Source organism: Pogoniulus pusillus, chromosome 2 (genome assembly GCF_015220805.1).
Source record: "Pogoniulus pusillus isolate bPogPus1 chromosome 2, bPogPus1.pri, whole genome shotgun sequence".
NCBI classification, from domain to species: Eukaryota; Metazoa; Chordata; class Aves; order Piciformes; family Lybiidae; genus Pogoniulus; species Pogoniulus pusillus.
Window position 1 is genome coordinate 38,051,394 of NC_087265.1, and position 15,743 is coordinate 38,067,136.

The 15,743-nt window shown below is 40.9% G+C and overlaps 1 protein-coding gene across 5 annotated transcripts in view; it reads left to right on the forward strand.

The window, feature by feature from the left end:
• Positions 1–15,743, forward strand: part of PDE1A (phosphodiesterase 1A) — a 272,683-nt gene that overhangs the window by 150,438 nt on the left and 106,502 nt on the right. The gene's annotated exons all lie outside the window — the stretch shown is intronic.

Consider the following 15,743-nt stretch of genomic DNA (forward strand, 5'->3'; position numbering starts at 1 on the left):
GTAAATCTCAGTTAAATGGATGTTAGGAGGAAGTTCTTCCTAGAGAGAGTGATTTGCCATTGGAATGGGCTGCCCAGGGAGGTGATGGGGTCGCCATCCCTAGAGGTGTTCAAGAAAAGCCTGGCTGAGGCACTTAGTGCCATGGTCTAGTTGACTGTATGGGGCTGGGTGCTAGGTTGGACCGGATGACTTTGGAGGTTTCTTCCAACCTGGCTGATTCTATGATTCTGTGGTATATTTTCCAGGTTCTTTACCTTCTCAAAGGTAGATACTATGTAGGTTTTTCTTCAGGCCTCCAATACACCCACCCTATTTGAGAGCAAGATTAAGTTAGTTCTTTAAGTATATAATAGTGAATTTCATCACATTTTGCTGATATGAATCATTGTTAGTTTAATTCAGCCTTTCTGATTTCATTCCTGTTTATGCTGTATTTCTTCTTCCTGTTTCCTTCCTTTTCCTATGACTGTGACCTCCAAAGTTTTCATCCCTTTAAGCGAAGTTTGGACTTTCTTATCATAGTGTGTTTCCAGTGCATAAAACAGAAATAATGGCCTATCATCACTCTCCTTCTGCAAATATCTCTGTTTCTTGAAACAACTAGTTGCCCCCAACTCCCTCCTATATACTTTGTGCTCTCTGCCATGTTATTTTACCAAAAAGAACCCTCAAAGCTCCTGTCTCATTATCTTTATGTGTTTTTGGCAATTTTTGTACTTCCTAGTGTTGGTGATTTTCTGTTCATTTTCATTATTATTTGGTCCTCGAGGTAGTCATTCAAAAAAGCTACTTCTTCACAAAGGCCTTATATCTTTCCAGTTCTTAAAGTTGAGACCATCTGTCTTACATATTTCTGGTATTTATTGTGTTGTCTAAGGCCTTTAGCTTCAGCTGAAGCAAAAGCTAGAATCCTTGCTCTATTGCTGATTGCTTCACTGCTATGAGGATAGTGCCCGGCATTGCCATCAGTGACCAAGGATGAGCAACAGCAATTAGAGAGTAGATTGTATGCCTCAGGCAGAAGAATGTTTTTTGACCACTGCCTTGCAGTGATTCCTCTTATGAGAAGAGTGAGGTCATCATTGGGAATCATTTCTTTTAAAAGGAGCTTTGAGATCTTGGTGGATAGGGGACTTGCAATCAAGTCAGAACACCCTTGGACATGTGAGTAGGCAGTGGCTGGTTTTGCACAGCTGCTGATGTAACTGCAGTCTTGACTAGTGAGCTAATTTCCTCAATCCATGCACTATGTTCTTGTTCAAGAGGTGAATTTGAATGGGCAGCTTGTCTCCCAGCTCCTTTAGAATACTTCTACACAGCCAAATTAAGTAGGATATCAAGACCACAGTAGTTCCTAACTGTAATGTTGTAGGGACACGTTACAGACTAGTATGTGTTAAAGCTCACCTATCTGGTGGAGAAACTGTGTCAGGGCTAAAGGACTGAGCCTAAGATAAAAGAGAACTGGTCCTCTAGTCAAAAGACTGAGAAGACTGCATGATCATTAATGTGTCTCAGCTGTTGGGAAGCTCAGTAGCACCAACTTCTCCTTCATTTCTAGTGCAGCCAAAGAAATTAGTTTAAATAATTGCCAAAGGAGGTTGAAATTAATCTGTGTGACTTGGCAGTGAAAGAACTGCTCACATGGGCAATAAAGCCATGAGTTACCAGCTCTCATTTAAAGAAGGAATGTGACTCCAACTCAACTTAGCATGGGCTAACACACCAAATGCAAATTTATGTGTAGTGTGCTAGTAAATAAGCTCTGAACAAATTCAGGAATGAAAGCAAAATGCTTGCATGCTGACAGCTTTCTAGAGAAGGGCCCAGTTTGGTTTCTCTTATGGAATGAAGTGAAATTCAAAACAATAGCCACACAGCATGGATTACATACACTGCAAATTCTTCATGTTTAAATGTTTGAAAGCACACCTGCTGGTCTACAAGTGTTCACTTAAAATAAGAAGGGTGGGAGTTTAACATATGTAAAACTCTCCTTATTTCCTACAGTGAATATTCACAGAATAAAAAGTGACTATGAATTGGATTGCTACCATCACTGTCCCAGGATGTTACATAGATGCTGAACACATCTATCTGTTAAGGTGGCATTTTTAGGCTGCAACACAGATGTTTGAAACTTCCATGTGAAGCAGCTTTGTGAGATTGCCAAGTATGCATTTATAGAAACCTGTCGACTGGTTTGACAAAAGGGTTTCATTTTCTTATATCAAACTTTTTTTCCCTGGTTGTACTTTGATGGTGCTCCTTCACTAAGATGTCATCCTGCAGATAATTGTGCCCAGGAGCAGTCCTTATGAGTTTGATGAAATCAATGAAACTGCACATAAGGAAACATTGCACTTGACAGTTGAGAGTTTTACAGTGTGAGTCCATAGAAGGTAAAGAAGCAATCTACCAGACACTGATTTGGACTGAACACAGGGTTATTTTTAATTCCATTCTCTTAGCAATGAAAAGTGAAACATAAAATCTCCTATAGCACATGGAGTGATGATCAAATTGCATTTACATAAAGGATCATGTCTGTAAGAAGTCAGAATGTAAAGAAAAAGTCACTAGCCTGGACATAATTGTAATTTCTTCTCTTTTATGCGGAGACCACTTGAGAAATAGTCACAGAATCAACCACATTGCAAAAGACCTTTGAGATCATCAAGTCAAATCTGTTACCTAACATCAGCTAAACCATGACACTAAGTGCCACATCCAGTCTTTTTAAAAACACTTCCAGGGATGGTGACTCCACCAATTCCTGGGCAGCCTATTCCTAATGCCAATCACTCTTTCTGTGAAGAGCTTCTTCCTAATGTCCAGCCTAGACCTGTCGTGGCACAGCTTGAGTCTGTGTCCTCTTGTTCTGATACTGGATTCCTGGGAGAAGAGACTAACCCCCAGCTGGCCACAACCTTTCAGGTAGTTGTACAGAGCAATAAGGTTTCCCCTGAGCCTCCTCTTCTCCAGGCTAAACAATCTCATCTCCCTCAGCTGCTCTGTGTAGGGCTTGTGCTCCAGCCCCCTCACCAGCCTTGTTGCCCTTCTCTGGACACGTTCAAGCACCACAATATCTTTCTTAAATAGAATTGGACACAGTACTCAAGGTGTGGCCTAACCAGTGCTGAGTACAGGGGCAGAATGACTTCCCTAGTCCTGCTGGCCTGATACAGGCCACGATGCCATTTGCCTTCTTGGCCACCTGGGCACACTGCTGGCTGATGTTCAACTGGCTGTTGATCAGTCCCTCCAGGTCACTTCCTGCCTGGCCACTCTCCAGCCGCTCTGTCCCTAGCCTGTGGTGCTGAATGGGGTTGTTGTGGCCGAAGTGTAGAAGTTGGAATTTAGACTTGTTAAAACTCTCCCTATGTGGAGAGGCTGAGGGAGCTGGGGCTGTTTAGCCTGGAGAAGAGGAGGCTCAGGGGTGACCTCATTGCTGTCTATGACTACCTGAAAGGAAGATGTAGCCAGGTGGGGGTTGGTCTCTTCTCCCAGACAACCAGGAACAGAACAAGGGGACACAGTCTTAAGATGGATGTTAGGAGGAAGTTCTTTCTCTACAGAGAGAGTGATTTCCCATTGGAATGGGCTGCCCAGGGAGGTGGTGGAGTCACCATCTCTGGAGATGTTCAAGAAAAGCCTGGATGAGGCACTTAGTGCTGTGGTCTAGTTGCTTGGACAGGGCTGGGTGCTAGGTTGGACTGGATGATCTTGGAGGTCTCTTCCAGCCTATTTGATTCTATGATTCATGATGTTGGACTGTGTCCATCTATCCAGCCTGTCCAGGTCCCTCTGCAGAGTCCTCCTACCCTCTAACTGATCAACACATGCTCCCAACTTGGTGCCATCTGTAAACTTAGTAATGGTGAGCTCAATTCTCTCATCCAGATCATTGATAAACATTTTAAACAAGATTGGGTCCAACACTGATCCCTGTGGGCAGCATTAGTGACTTGCTGCCACCTGGATGTGGCACCATTCACCACTGCTCTCTGGGCCTGGCCAGCTAGCCAGTTCCTAACCCAGTGCAGAGTGCACCTCTCTAAGCCACAGGCTGCCAGCTTGGCCAGGAGTTATACACTGTTGTTAGTTACCTGCATAATTTACATGTTGTGGTACTTTGATATCTTCAGTACTTCAACATCATATATTGCAGAAGGAAGTAAATACTACAGTTTCATAATAGACAGGAAAACTTAGAAAGGGAAAATGGCTGTAGAGATTCACCACTGCTTCAAGAACAAGAATCAATTACTTCAAATCCTCTTTTTTGTACTAATTTACATCTGAAAAAAAACTTACAAATGACATTAGAGATGGTTTAACGATCATAGAATCATAGAATCAACCAGGTTGGAAGAGACCTCCAAGATCATCCAGTCCAACCTAGCACCCAGCCCTAACCAATCAACTAGACCATGGCACTAAGTGCCTCATCCAGTCTTTTCTTGAAGACCCCCAGGGACGGTGCCTCCACCACCTCCCTGGGCAGCCCATTCCAATGGGAAATCACTCTCTCTGTGAAGAACTTCTTCCTAATATCCAGCCTATACCTACCCTGGCACAACTTGAGACTGTCATATGTCAATTGCTTTATTTCTAAAAATATACTGGTTTGTTTTAATTTATGGGTTTTACAAACAAGTAGGGGTAACTGTATTTATCTGTGTTAACTTGATGATTAATGAAGTATGAATAGAATAAAAAGAATAAATCTCTGCTTCAAATTCAGCAACATTTACTAGGTGAATCATATCTTATAGGGAAAAAAAAGATGTTATGATGATTGATGACAGATTTTCTAACATGTATTTTGCAAATTATTCTAATGTTAGTTGCTTTCATTGTTAAGACAACTCTAGTGCTATTTCTCTGATTTAAGATTTTGGCCCTTATATTTGTATCATTGTAGACTCTGTGCTAGGAACTCTTTCAACTGACTTTATTTCTATAAAGACTGAACTCCAGAAGTGTTACTGTAAGGCATTAAGTTCCTTTTATTTGTGGCTTTTCTCTCTAGTTTTACATCCAGTTTTCAAAATCTTCATTGAATTATGACCAGTTAGTTACATTGAGGTGTTCTAATGCTGATCTCACCAGTGCCAAACAAGGAGGTGCACCACTTTTACATCTACTTAAGATTACCTTATTCTATGTCCCAAACTGTACTTTGCTCCTTTTAGGTGCAATATTCAGGCAACTGTTTGACTGATATCCTTCATGATATTTATGCAAGGCTACACACACACACATATCTTCTCGTTTAAGAGCTCAGCAAAAGAAAGATTTATCACTTAAGCAAGATGAAGCAAATAAAACTTAGTCCAAATGATCTGACTGGGTATAAACACTCCTAATCACTGGATCAGAGGGAATTACGGACTTGGTCTCATAATGTCTTCTTTTCATGTTTTAGCACTTGTATATATACTAGGATAGAAACCAATTCCAGTTAATGGCTTCCATGCTAATGTCTCAATCACTGAGGCAAATAACTGTTTTCAAACTTAGTTTAGTGACTATTTCATTACTTAGCAGAGGAGTCTGATGGCATGACAGTTAGGATGCTTCTATAAATTATCAGCGTCCCCCTCCATAAATGAAGCAGAAAATAGATTTGACCAGTTGCAAACCATCGTGATCAGGTGTGGATTAAACTGCTTTGACTCTCCTTGGTACTTTATGGAATCTTCCTCTCAGTATTGCTGAGGCCACACCTTGAGTACTGCATTCAGTTTTGGAGCTCTCAATATAAGAATGACATTGAGGTGCTGGAGAATATCTGGAGAAGGGCAACAAAACTGGTGAAGGGCCTGAAGAACAGGTCTGGTAAGAAGCAGCTAAGGGAACTAGGGTCATTCAACTGAAGTTAAAAGAGACTAAGGGGAGACCTCTTTGCTCCCTGAAAGGAGGTTAGAGCCAGGTGGGGATTGATCTCTCTAGGAACAAGTGATAGCACAAGAGCAAACAGCTTCAAGTTGCACCAAGGGAGGTTTAGATTGGACATTAGAAGAAACTTGATCAAAAATGTTCTTGAACACTGTATCGTGCTCCCCAGAGAGGTGGTTGCATCCCTAACCCTGGAGGTGTTTCAAAGAGGCAGAGATGTGGTGCTGAGTGATACAGTTTAGCATCAGCCTTGGTAGAGCTAGGTAATGGTTGGACTTAAAGATCTTTTTCAGCCAAACCAGTTCTATGATTCTATAATTTCAATTATGTGAATCTTTTTATCAGATTTTAGTAGCTAAAGTCACAATTAAAATTAATATATTAGCAAAGAGCAAATGCATACTTACAAAAGAATAATTCCATTTCTTTACTCAGCCTTCTAACACTATGTGACAGTCCAATGGAGGAGTAATTAATTGATGAGAGATGAGATTTTAAAAACTAATATTTGTTAATTTTCAATATTCAGAACTTTCACCACTCTGACCACTATTTTAAAATAATAATTAGATTTTTCTGCAATGGTCATGGAAACATTCTACAAAGGATTAACTGCATCTAGAAATAACTAGCAGTATATAAACATTAATTGAACTGGAAGAGAAAGTTCCTGTGGTCAGTATATATTGCTTGCCCACTAGATGGACTCAGGGAGCTCTTCTCTGCTTATGGCAGAAGGCAATTGGTAAATTACAAGAGGCTTGAAGTATTTACCCACAAAATATTCTTTCTTGACTTGTGGGGCTAGCTACAGCTTCAGACAGTACCCAAACACTTGTAAAGGGTTCTGTTAGTGTCTTCTTAGCTGCTAAGGCTTCTGATTCTTCCTAAGCTTCACAGGGTGCTGGGGAAAGGAGGCAGACAATCTCTGACCTTATCTTGATTTCTCTGGATGATCTGTGTATCTCCAGGACTTCCTGTCTTGGCAGGAGACTTTCAGGTGCAGGCAGGATATCTTATGATGTGCTGTCTCAGCACAACAGCACACTGGCTATACAGGCCAATCATGTGGAGACATTTAAAGCCTGTTCCTGGTAAACTTGAGGCAGGCAGTTTTCAGACAGTTCAGCAGAGCTAGCTTATAGCTTACCATAATGCTGCAGAAGGCAATGGCAGAATCACTGCCAGAGGCAGAGAGCAATTGTGGCAGGCAACAACAGGCAAGCATGAATACAATTGCAGAGCATGTTGAGTTACCTGCTCATCTCTTTTTATCAGTACAGCCCAAAACTAATGGACCTTTGGACATAGAACAGCCAATCAGAATGGCAGTTAGCTGAGCTCAACCATATTAGGTGAAGACATAGGCTTGCTTTACCCAAATTTGGGAAAAACACAGGCCTTGCACAAGGCAGGCACAAGCTAAGTGTGTGTACCTTGTTCACCATAGGATGTAAAGATGAGCAAAACAAGTCTGGGCAAGCCACAGTCCTTAGACTCAGCGGCTCCAGGTTCTTTGTCCTCTTTCCTGCAGTTGCTTCTCCCTATAGCAGGGAGAGGGAGAGCAGAAAAACTTGTCTGGGCAGGCCAGGACATGTATAAGCCTATTTTGGCTTATTTAGTCCTACCATGACAGACAGTCAACAGAAATTTGTTACACCCAGTGTTATTAGAATTCCTTACGTAGTTTCTTGGTGCCTACCTTGGTACCCTGGAAAGGCTCTAGGTTCTATTGCAACACAGTACTCTGCTTAGAAGAAATATTTATCTTCCTCTCCAGATGTGCAAGGCAACAGAGATACTTTCTGCTCGAAACCACACGGATCTTGTCCTTCTGTTATTTCCTGCACCAAGCATTCGTAATATTCTGCTTACTGGGATCCTTCTGTCTGGACCTCAGATCTTCAAGTGTTACCTCTTTTTGGTCACCATGGGGTATCTCAAAACCCCATAAGGTTTCACCACAAAGACAATGAAAGATACATTTATTCCTCCTATTTCTCAGGCTGTTGCTGATCTGGTTCCCTTGGAAAATTATTTTCAGGAGGAGGAAAAGCAGATGCCAGTACATTTGTCAGCACCAGCTGAGCCAGCCAACCTTAATCATACTCTTTTATCCCAGATGATTACAAATCCTTCCAAAATCTTATGAGAAAAGTTGCTTGACATCTGTGTGGAAGCAGTCCAGGAAAATCCTTACAGTGCTGGATGTATTGCACACAGCTGTGTCTACATGGGATAGCTTTACCCATCAGTGAGGAACTGTTGGACATGGTGAAATTCCTTTGGCAAGCAACACATTCTTTACCATCAATCTCCAAGGGAGCTGACTGTCATTAGTGTGGGCCTTCATATGAGCACTTCTTTTCTTGTCCTCTGCTGGACTGTCTAGTGGTAGAAGCAGTGAGCAAAAAGTCTGAACGAGAGTATTTTCAATCTCTTCCATGTGTAAAAGTCCAACTGTTAATTGTTCTATAAACCAGAACACAGGTTCCCCAGACCCTCTTCAGAGACTAATCTCATTGGTGCCTGAGGGAATTTTAAGTCTTTTATTAATGATGCTCATCTTGTAAATAGAACATCACTGCAGGCACTTTGTGCTGACTCAGTAGCTTCTCGTGTCCACCGCAACACTTCAGGCATTTTTCCACATCTGAAACAGTTCTGTGAGAATTGCAGACTTTACTGAAAAGAATTAAACAGCTTTATAATTTACTTTAAAGATGCTACATATTTCTAAGGATATCAGAAGTCAGATCTTGACAATGAAATATCCCAGATAGGCTCTGCACCTGTCCTTGTATAAGAGATGTTTCAGTCCTTTAATCATCTTTGTGGCTCTTCTTTGGACTCATAGAAGTAGTCTTATTCCATTGGTGAGCATGTTTAAAGTGGCTACTCAGCTCAGCAAACATCAATACCAATTCCTGTGTGAAATGAACCATTATAGAATCATAGAATCAGTCAGGGTTGGAAGGGACCACAAGGATCATCTAGTTCCAACCCTCCTGCCATGGGCAGGGACACCCTACCCTAGATCAGGGTGGCCAGAGCCCCATCCAGCCTGGCCTTAAACCCCTCCAGGGATGGGGCCTCAACCACCTCCTTGGGCAACCCATTCCAGGCTCTCACCACTGTCATGGTGAAGAACTTCCTCCTTGTGTCTGGTCTGAATCTCCCCACCTCCAGCTTTGCTCCATTCCCCCTAGTCCTGTCACTCCCTGATAGCCTAAAAAGTCCCTCCCCAGCTTTTTTGTAGGCCCCCTTCAGATACTGGAAGGCCACAATAAGGCCTTATGTCAGCTAACAGGTATTAACCATGTCAGTGGTACAGTTCCATATGAAATTCTTCTGGCAAAGTAATAAAGAGCTGGTACAAGGACTACCAATTGCATAACAATTTTATGAAAGTCTAGAATATTCTGGCATTATCAAACCTGGACTCCAACCAGGCAGATCCAAACTGCAGCAAGAAATACCATGTGCACAACATTATCTCCAAAGAGATACAGGGTATTTTTTTTTACACTTTGCAAATATGCAGATAGTGTTTTATGGTAAGTAAAACTCTGGTGCCAAACCACTCTTTGACAGCATGAAACTGAGTGATGCAACTAGAATTAGTTAGATTTTCTTGGTTGCATCTCTAAATAGGCAAAAGAGTCCTTCTACATGCTATCAAATGTAAAGAAAGTGATTTGTGGGGGGTATTTTTGTTTAGTTTTAATTGTTCCTTGTTCAGAATATAAGTTAAGGCTTGGAAAAAATGTGACAGTCCTTCCTTTTTCTGAAGTGGCTATTAAACATGATTGCTGGTTTGCAGCTTGAGCAACAAGAGTTTTGCCTGCTTGGAATCTTATAACAGAGGTCCATTTGATGTAATTTAAAACTTGTCAGTGAAGCTTTGGTATTTAAGGCTTTCAGTTAAAATTGTTCATCATTTGAACAGAAGCCAACAAAATTATAGGTGTAGGAACATAAAGTTGCCTGCTAGGATAAAAGCAATTTAAATCTGCAAGACTGAAAGTTAAAAGCTATTGTTAGAAATCAATAAATCAGGCACAGAAATGTGAACTTCATTTTGCATAAAATGCCCTTACTAACTTTAAGCAGCTCTTTTCATTCTCCACTCTGGGTTTATATGGCTTGCTTCAGATGTTTGGTACCGACGTTTGGCTTGTTTCAGATGTTTGGTACCGACCTTTGGCTTGTTTCAGATGTTTGGTACCGACGTTTGGCTTGTTTCAGGCATTTGGTACTGATGTTTGGCTTGTTTCAGGTGTTTGGTACCGACGTTTGGCTTGTTTCAGACGTTTGGTACCGACGTTTGGCTTGTTTCAGACGTTTGATTCCGATGTTTGGGTTGTTTCAGGCATTTGATTCCGATGTTTGGGTTGTTTCAGATGTTTGGTACCGACATTTGGGTTGTTTCAGGCGTTTGGTACCGACGTTTGGCTTGTTTCAGGCGTTTGGTACCGACGTTTGGCTTGTTTCAGACGTTTGGTTCTGACGTTTGGCTTGCTTCAGGCATTTGGTTCCGACGTTTGGCTTGTTTCAGATGTTTGGTACCGACGTTTGGTACTGACGTTTGGCTTGTTTCATGTGTTTGGTACTGGCATTTAGCTTGTTTCAGATGTTTGGTACCGACGTTTGGCTTGTTTCAGACGTTTGGTCCCGACGTTTGGTTCCGACGTTTGGCTTGTTTCAGGCGTTTGGTACCGACGTTTGGCTTATTTCAGGCGTTTGGTTCCGATGTTTGGGTTGTTTCAGGCGTTTGGTACCGAGGTTTGGCTTGTTTCAGGTGTTTGGCACCGACGTTTGGCTTGTTTCAGGCGTTTGGTACCGAGGTTTGGCTTGTTTCAGGCGTTTGGTACTGACGTTTGGCTTGTTTCAGATGTTTGGTACCAATGTTTGGCTTGGTTCAGACGTTTGGTACCGACGTTTGGCTTGTTTCAGACGTCTGGTAATGATGTTTGGCTTGTTTCAGGCATTTGGTACCGACGTTTGCAGCTGTGAGATTGCTTAGTAAAATCTTTTTTTTAAGATGCAATGGGAAAATGTTTCCTTAAAATTGTAGAACAATGAATTTCAAGATGCTGAAAAATGTTTCAGTATCTAACGCTGGTTAGGCATCAGGTCCAAGACACCAGGTGTGAGGATGCAAATACAAGAGAAACAACAGGTTTTTGGAATGAAATCTTGGGAGGCATCAGAGTTCTGAGGTTTTGAAGTTTTTCTTTTGTCTTGACACTTCTCCTGGCAGCACTTGAAGAGATATTCACAGACATAATATTGTAGAGTCTCAATTATGGAGAACATAACATATCCATGTTCTCAAACATAGATAGCCATGTGGCAGAACATGAACAAGGTGTGAAAGGCGTGCCCTGTTGACCATGAATGAAGACAATGAATTTACAGAGAATTAAAGGCTGAGTGGTAAATATGTTCATACAAAGTTAGTTGTTGAGGCATCATTTGATCACTGAGACCTCTAGGATTACTCTAATTAGAATCATATTCTGAAAACAGCAGAGGAAGCTGACAGGTGATTTCTGTGAGCACTTTCTAATTATTGTTTGGTTTTCTTTTTTCACATGTTCTTCCAAAACAGTCTAACCCATAGCAACTCCTACAGAACTTTGTGTTCCTAGTAGCTAGCTTTCTGAAGATGCTGTAGAGACCTTTAGAACACCTTCAGAAGTTGAAATGTATATACATGTAGGTATTATTGAGTATAATAGATTATTTTTATCACTGTATTTTAATTTAAAATGAGTACAGCCATTCTTAAAATAAGTAATCTTGCTCTGGACTTCCATGTAGAGTTGGTTAGATGTTTTGCTTTTGATTATCTGTCAACACAAAGAAATACCTTCCCTTTTTATTGCCCTTTTTGGGAAGAGAATCTTAAAACATTTTTGATATTTAAGATGGATGGAGTTACAATAGAGAAATCTTTGACAGTGTCTGGCCTTGTGTAAAGTGGCTCTTTCATGGGGTAAGTGAAGAAGTAAATGCATAAAAAGTAGTTTCTTCTTTTTAAAGTATGATAATTTTATATTGTCCTGGGTGGTGTCTTATCCATGGATACTCCATAGATATGATTAAGTATTTATGGAACATTATGCAAATTACAGTGATTTCTTGCTGTGATAAACTATAATTGAAGTGGACAACAACCCCAAGCAATGCTACAGGCTGGGGACAGAGTGGCTGGAGAGCAGCCAACCAGAAAGGGACCTGGGGGTGCTGGTGGATAGTAGGGTGAAGATGAAAGCCAATGGCATCCTGGCCTGTATCAGGAACAGTGTGGCCAGTAGGACAAGGGAGGTTATTCTGCCCCTGTATTCAACACTGGCCAGGCCATATCTTGAGACCTGTGTCCAGTTCTGGGCCGCTCAATTCAAGAGAGATGTTGAGGTGGTGCTGGAACATGTCCAGAGAAGGGCAACAAAGCTGCTGAAGGACCTGGAGCACAAACCCTATGAGGAGAGGCTGAGGGAGCTGGGGTTGTTTAGCCTGGAGAAGAGGAGGCTCAGGGGTGACCTCACTGCTGTCTACAACTACCTGAAGGGAGGCTGTAGCCAGGTGGGGGTTGGTCTCTTCTCCCAGGCAAGCAGCAACAGAACAAGGGGACACAGTCTCAAGTTGTGCCGGGCGAAGTATAGGCTGGATGTTAGGAGAAAGTTGTTGCCAGAGAGAGTGATTGGCATTGGAATGGGCTGCCCAGGGAGGTGGTAGAGTCACCATCCCTGGAGGTGTTCAAGAGAAGACTGTCTGAGGCACTTAGTGCCATGCCCTAGTTGACTGGCTAGGGCTGGGTGCTAGGTTGGCCTGGATGATCTTGGAGGTCTCTTCCAACCTCCTTGATTCTATGTTTCTATGACAGAAAACCTTGGCTCATTTAAGGGGTATACCAGGTTACTGTCCCTATTCTTCTTCAGAGATGAGTGCTCTGCCTCCTAGTCAAAATATTTCACAATAAAATTTTAACAGGCTGAAAAGCACTTCCATAAACAAACTGTTAATGTGAAAATGAGCTGGAGTAGCACGGGGAAACAAGTTGTGAGGAAATGATGGTATAATGAATGATGAAATGAAAAATATTTTAGCTTTAAGTAAATTTATATCCTGTGAATGCCATTTCTTGAATAGGAAGTCGTAGTCTGCTAAGACAATGATGCCCCATCTGCAACCCTAATGGGAGCCAAATACTATGTGTTCAGTGCTAATGCAGTATTTTTAGCATGTGCTGTAGTAGATAGCTGCAGGAGGAGATGAAGGAGAATGAGCATTTAAAAAGGAAGAAAAAGACTTTTTACATGCAGACAGGCCTCTGGGCAGTAATACAATTCAAGTTGGAAATGAGGACAATAAAGATATAAATGTAGTAGAAGCAATAGAAAGAGCAAAACACAGTTGTGCAGAAGTTGCCACACATTTTGATTATAAAGATCTTTAATTTATGTCTTTAATTTATAACCTACACCGAATTTTTCCATCCTAGGTGGCTTTTTTTTTGTTTGTTTGTGTGGTTTTGTTTTACTAATTTGGAGATTTTATCCAAAACACTTGAGCCTTTTCTGAAGCTAGGTAAAAATATATTGTTTTACACTTGAATTAAATCCTAGTGATTTTACTTTAGAGTGGTTCCTGAGTTCCCTGGCACTTGAAATATGACAGAGAGGTAATTTTGCCAACTGACTCATGGCTTTTACTGCCTGGTGGTTTTCTCTCAAATTGATAGTATTAACTTTCTACTAAATTCAGGATTTAAAAGACTGGCTTTTGGGTTGCTAGGGCTGCTAAATACAGTCCCCAGGGGATTCTGCCCAACTCGGAGAGGGATTCTTCTCTTCGCAGCTCTTTTGTGCTGACTGGGTTGTTTCAAATGACAAAACGGCTCTGCTAGGGGACTTTTCAAGATAGTCACATTGTTCTCCAGAGTGCTTTCGTTAGCAATTTCGCTTTGAGATTCCTGGTTCCTTCAGACCTGAAGCTCAGGGCAAAAATTCAAGGCTGTCAAAATTATTAAATCTACAACTGTTACATAAAGCTGAGTAAGAATCTACTCAATAACACAAATCAGAAGCCTTCACACATCCTAGGCTTTTTTTTATGCTCTTGTGAACAAACCCACTACCAACACATCTTTATTTTGATGCCAGCACAGTTTCAACATGCTTTCAGACTGCTTTCATCCAGACAGCTTCATATACAGTATAGTGCAATTAGTCCAGAACATGGAAAATTGAAATTATGGCCTAATTTTTGGGTCAAGTGTTTAATTTTTGGTACCCTGCACCTGAAGTCTTGCCTTGTACATCTTTAATAAAGCAATAGATAGCTGGTTACTTTTGCAGCAGAAGCAAACTTCTCTCCTTCCCCCCCCCTTTTTTCTTCTTTTTAAAACACTTGTAGAAATAGAACAAAATGCAACATAAACCAGTGCTATGAAATATTTCCACAGTCTCTTCTGGGCATACCAAAAAGGATGTTATAAAATTTGCTGTTAAGGAGACACAAAAGAGGAACGTCAAATTTATTGAGAGACTTCTACTAACCTATGAAAGTCTCCTGCATTCTCAGGGAGTGTAGAAAAATCAGGTGAAATAGTGCTTTTTGGTATTTGTTTTAGTTATGCTTCTGTTTGCATTAGTTCACAAAGCTCTTCCTCTTGTCTCAATAGTTTCTGCAAAGAACACTTCTAAAATCTGTTTTACTACTGGAACAGTACCATCATCAGAGGAACAAGTGTGCATAAACAGTGTCACTGCTTGGCAAAGTCACTATCCTTTTGGTATGACGTGACCATCTGAGTTTTCTCGGCTGACAAGGTTTATAGGATGTAGGAAGCAAAAAGCTCATGGGAAAATTCTTTTTGCAACCTTTTTCTCTGTTATTTTTCTTGACTTTTGGGCCTCTGTTCTTGTCTGGGTAAAACGTATCCACCTTAGTGCAACTGTTAATTATTCCATTGCTATCTTGGTATAAAAGTAAAGTAGAATTATTCATAAAATCTCAGTACAATTTCTGAGTAATAAGAAAAAGGGAACTGGCTTTCTTTTCAGAAAAATCTATTAATAGAAAAAAGGATGTGAACTTAAGATGTTTTAGCCCTGCAATATGGGAATTCATTTCTGTCTGACACAGAACTGTTGATCAGCCTACAGTCTTTTTAGGTTGTATTACTTTTCTGATTAAAAAGGAGGGAAAAAAAATCTCCTTCCTCTCAGCAAATTAATCTTAAGCTGCGTTCTGTGAAAGGATTTTGTTAGACTGATAGATGTTGTTCTGTGAAACTGCACGGTTTAGAGAGAAATCACAAAACTTTTGAAGCCTGGCTTGTTCCTCACTGTTTTTATATTGTGTTTATTTTTCAGGTTTGAATGTGCCCAGGGTATTTTAAGATTCTGATATATATTCCAAAAAGGAAGGGCAAAAGATTGATTTTTGTGGTTTCAAAATAGCTATTTAGTGGGATTGTAGTTTAGTTTAAAACTGCTGATTTCTCAGGTGCCTTTCAGGGAATACTGGAAAAATAATGAAGGAACAATTGCAGAGTGTGATGTCTCCACTATCTCATATCTGTCTGGGTTGTGACCTAAAATTTGAATATCCTGAAACTGCTTTTTGCTTCTTTTTCTGTGTTGTACATTGATGATCATGTTCAGTGGTCAGTTTGTTGTTAAGGTCTTCCCTGCAAGTGTTGATCGTGTCCCCAGATACGCTTTTAGAAATAACACAAGGCAAATATTTCACAACTTTATGCACAAAATTGTAACAAACCACGTGAAAAGCAAGTAATTTCTGGCAGAATGTTTTCTGAAGAGTGG